Source organism: Lepidothrix coronata, unplaced genomic scaffold (assembly GCF_001604755.1).
Source record: "Lepidothrix coronata isolate B3197 unplaced genomic scaffold, Lepidothrix_coronata-1.0 Scaffold17, whole genome shotgun sequence".
Classification (NCBI taxonomy): Eukaryota; Metazoa; Chordata; class Aves; order Passeriformes; family Pipridae; genus Lepidothrix; species Lepidothrix coronata.
In genome coordinates, this window is record NW_016690197.1 from 3,441,010 (window position 1) to 3,445,900 (window position 4,891).

Below are 4,891 nucleotides of genomic sequence, written 5' to 3' on the forward strand. Positions count from 1 at the left end.
TCAATGACATAGTGAGATCGAGTGCACCCTCAGCAAGTTTGCAATGTCACAAAGCTGGGCAGTGCAGATGACACAACAGAAGGATGGGATGCCATCCAGTGGGACCTGGACAAGCTTGAGAAGCGGACCCATAAGAACCTCATAAAGTTCAACAAGTTCAAGTTCAAGTTGCTGCACCTGAATCAGGGCAACCCCAGACATGAGTATAGGCTGGAAAAAGAACTCATTGAGTGTAGCCCTGCAGAGAAGGATTTGGGGGTTCTGGTGGAAGAGAGGCTGGTCATGAGCCGCCAATGCACGCTCACAGCCCAGTGAGCCAACTGCATCCCAGGCTGCATCCAAAGCAGTGTGGGCAGCAGGGAGAGGGAGGTGATTCTGCCCCTCTACTCCACTCTCATGAGAACCCACATGGAGGACTCCATCCAGATCTGGGGCCCTCAACACAAGAAAGACATGGACACGTTGGAATGGGTCCCGAGGACAGCCATGAAGATGATCAGAGGCAGGAGAACCTCTCCTATGAAGACAGGCTGAGGGAGCTGGGGTTGTTCAGCCTGGAGAACAGAAGGTTCCAGGGAGACCTTACTGCAGCCTTCCAGTACTAAAAATGGCTTATAAAAAAGAGGGCGAGTGACTTTTTACATGGGCAGATAGTGATAGGACAAGGGGGAATGGTTTTAAACTAAAAGGAGGGATTTAGATTAGAAGTTAGGAAAAAATTCTTTATTCATATGGTAGTGAGACACTGAAACAAGTTTTTCAGTGAAGTAGTGGATACCCCAACCCTGGAAGTGCTCAAGGCCAGGTTGGATGGGGCTCTGAGCAACCTGATCTAGTGGAAGGTTCCCTGCCCATGGCCAGGGGGGTGGAAACAGATGACAATTTTAAGATCCCTTCCAACCCAAACCATTCTATGATTCTATCATTCTATGATCTCAAAGAGCTTTAGGCTGGCCAGACAGAAGGACTCCTCAAGTAGTCCCCAGTGTTGGATGAAAGTCCAAAAATACTCAGTTTTAGTTATTGCTTCTTCCTGACCAGAATAGTAACAGGAAATGGGAAACACACATCTCCACTGCAAGCCTTGGATGTAAGAACAGCTCCTCATAACATTGATATTATGATTATTTTTCCACTACTTGAACAATTCTGGATAGAAAATAAAATGTTGTTGTAGAAATAGCAGATGACTCAGATGTTTGGGTTAAACTTCTAAATCACCTAGGCTTATATTAATTATCAGCATTTACTTTTGGCCCAGTTTATTTTTCTGATCTTTATTTGCATGATCACCTGAATGTATGAAGGACAAGGATAGGACAGAATTAGAACTGCTGGCTGCCACAGCTGAGAAAAGTTAATTGTTTCTTCATTCTGCCTTAACTGCACCAACTATATCAATACTAATAAAAAGATGCATTTTTAAAATATCCTAAGCATAGGTGTGCAGATTTCAAGTTCTGCTGATATCAAAATTATCACATGATCAGAGAAAACTCTTCATGTTTTTCCTTTTAGTGAAATTACCCAGATTATTTATTTTTAAACTTTAAAATCTTACCATACTTATTAAAATATGTATTACAGCTTCTGCATTGAAAAAATAGATGCAAACTTACTCAGCCATCAGTGGAAAATATTTCCATCTAGCACCCAAATATGCAGGACAGGAATACAGTTGCAATTAAATCTCACTCACTATTCAATTAGGTAACTGAAAGAAACAGCCACAGTTTGTCTAACAGATGTACAGGTCTGGTCTTCATGAAGTTGGAAAGAGTAACACTACCACTTCTACTAGCTCAAATTTGTGAAAATTAAAAATGACACCCAAATTTCATAATTGGACAAGGCTAAGAAACAGCATACTCAGAACTGTCATAATGAATCCAACTGTCACTCTCTTAACACCTCTCTCCATTTCCGTCATTATATAGCATTATATTCCTGATACTACAAACCATTTCTGACTAATATGTGTAACAGTCTAGCGTGAAACCTTTCAACAAGATTTCACAATTCACAGTAAAAATAGATGCATTGCATTTGTTTAGAGTTAGTTGCATAAAATATTATTAATTTTTGCTATTATTCATATTTTTAATAGAGTCACTGACTATTATACTATATTTTGGACGAAGAAAATGTTAGAAAGACAGAAAAAATCTTTCCTCAAAATTCTCCATTTTAAGGCTCTTTTTCCACTTTGCCAAATTCTAACCAGGTCACTTGTTAATTTTCCATGCTAATTCCCTTTCTGATACAGAATTAGATTTATGTGTGTTCATGTACGTTCACATGCAAGAAAGAAAAAGGGGAAAATACAGTTTTCCCTTATAAAAGGTAATATTATAATTTTGACACAATTATACTGTAGCAGATCCACCATTTACATTAATAATATTTTTAGTTTGGTATGAAATTTGGTAAATAACTCCACGAACATTAGCCTCCTACAAACTTAACAATTTTTCACTTAACACAGCTCAGTTCAGGTTTGCAAGTGAAGATTGTCAGCACTACGGTGGCAAAGCAGAGAACTATGTTTCCAATGTTTTTTACCTTTGATATTCACCAGCTCATTTTCTGTGTTTTCTACAGATTTCTGGGTGGTACTAAAAAAGCCTAATTATGAGAGCAGTAAATTAGCTGAGAAATTAAAGGAGAGACAATGATGACTTCTGCAGTCAAACTGGAATGGTAAATTATTACATAGAATTGAGGGTGTGGCAGGACATGGTGGGACCTTAGGCCAGTGACACATACAAAAATATGGTACTCAATGCAAAACCTGACTTCATTAGGAATTGATAAATAAAAGCATTTCATTCGACACCACTAATTTCAAATCTACTGAGGACTTAAAACTGAAGTTACACTACATATATACACCCTACTGTAAGAATGTTCTCCATGTAACAAAGCTCTCAGGGTGTATAATGAAGTTTCTTTCCTATGTATTAGTTTCAGATAGGATTTACTACCATATAAATAAAAACTAGAAAAAAGTGAACTATTCTAATTAGATAACTTATTAATCCTTTTAGATTGTTGTTAAAAGATATTTTAGGAGCACCTGCAAGGAAGTTCACTTGTAACATGCAAGTTTATTCAAGCTTAGAAAAAACTGGTGAATTTGCAATGAAAGAAATATGAAATTATTTTGACATAAATATTAATACAGAAAAACAAATCATGTAAGATAATAAAAATCTAACTTAATTCATACAAACAGTAGGGAAAAAAGTAGCTTTTTATTCTACTCAAATGTATGAGCCAAGGAAGAAATCAGGGAACCACGGCCTCAGGGCTTATAAAGAACATTTTTTGTATGCAAGAAGAATACCTACACAAAACATCCATTTAGGTACTGTGAAACTTTTCTCAACTAAGCAATAACTTGTTTTAATAATAGAAACTTCTTGGAAGTTTGCTGGAAATCAAATCTGCTTAACAAAACCAAAACAAAACAAAACCCCACAAAAAAACAAAACGAAAAAAAACAAACCAAAAAGACTACTGTCATTTTTCACCAGTTTTTCTATCTAGATTTAAAAATCAGTAAATGAACCTTTTTCTACACCCATATCCTTCCTACGCCAAGGAAGAGTGGCTGCCCTTGATAAGTAGTTTGTCTAAACTGCTATTGATGTACACAACATTTTTTAAATGGATTTTTTATTTGTTAAATCAAACATCTACTTTTCTTTGAGAACTACCTTTACTTAACCTTTTTCCAGTTTTATCCGACATTATTTCACATCATCCAGACAAAGCCAAAAGGTGTATCAGCAGTTAAACTTGAATGCTGCACACCTACTTTCTCAAATTACTACTGAATTACCTACGTACACAGGGGCAACGAGATCTCATAGATGTAACGTGACATTAGAGAGATCAAAGGTTAATATTCAACTGTAGGCCCTTTAGGTACACTGAGACTTAGGTCTAGTAATGTTGTCCATGGTCATAAAAACTGAACCAGTGAGAACACAGTGCTCACTACTGAAAGGGTCTAAGGCACACCGAAATAATGAGTGCTAGAGCACGGAACAAGGTGACAAAAACAGAGGACTGAGAATACATTCTGAAGGGCCAAACAGATACAGAGTTAACAAATGTGTGCTGCATGCAAGAAAACATCAAGTGAGCATAACAGGTCTGTACATTAAGAATGAGGTCGCAACTCTGCTCATAAAACCACAGTATGGATAAAACAGAGACAATTTATATAATGCCCCTAAAGGGATGATTATAAAGAGGTGGTTCTGGAGGAAAATTGAGACAGTTTTACATCTCATCACGACTGAATGAAAATAAGCACATAGAAATCTGTGTATTGTAAGCAGAAACACAAAATTAATCAAAATTCATGTTCCGGAAGACTAATTTTCCAAGTAGGAAAAAAAAGAAAGAGCGAGAAAGAGAGGAAGAGAGGAGAAAAAGAATTAAGAGTGATAATCCATATATTTATCAAGTTTGAAACCAACAAATTCCTTTGCTTTTTTGTTAGACTGTCTTTGGTGAAAAGCAGTCTTAGGCTGGAAAATATTATTGGGTGGAGCAATAGCAAGTTGGTTCAGAAAAAAAGGAAAAATAGAATAGTTTGGATGTCAAAAAAATAGAAACAAATAAAATATATTCTTAAAATTGCTATAGGAAAGATAAGAATTGTTGAAAGACAAGCTAGTAAAAGTTTGGAAATTATATTGAAACAAATATCAGCAATCATCCATTTGGAAAATTACCAGGAAAAGTTCAATAAATCCTTTACCTTTTTTCCATACAAGACTGATCAAACAGAAATTGAAGCATCTGTGTACTGGAATGGACATGAGCACACCGATGTGGAAGCAAAATTTAGAAAAGAAGCAGCAGTGTAATGGGACTG

The 4,891-nt window shown here is 36.5% G+C and overlaps 1 long non-coding RNA gene across 1 annotated transcript; it reads left to right on the top strand.

Moving 5' to 3' along the window:
• The first annotated feature begins 961 nt into the window (after positions 1-961).
• LOC108493512 lies at positions 962-4,891 on the top strand. The gene is made up of 3 exons (XR_001873501.1): positions 962-1,090; positions 2,602-2,700; positions 4,791-4,891. It is a non-coding gene; the product is annotated as an uncharacterized LOC108493512 (long non-coding RNA).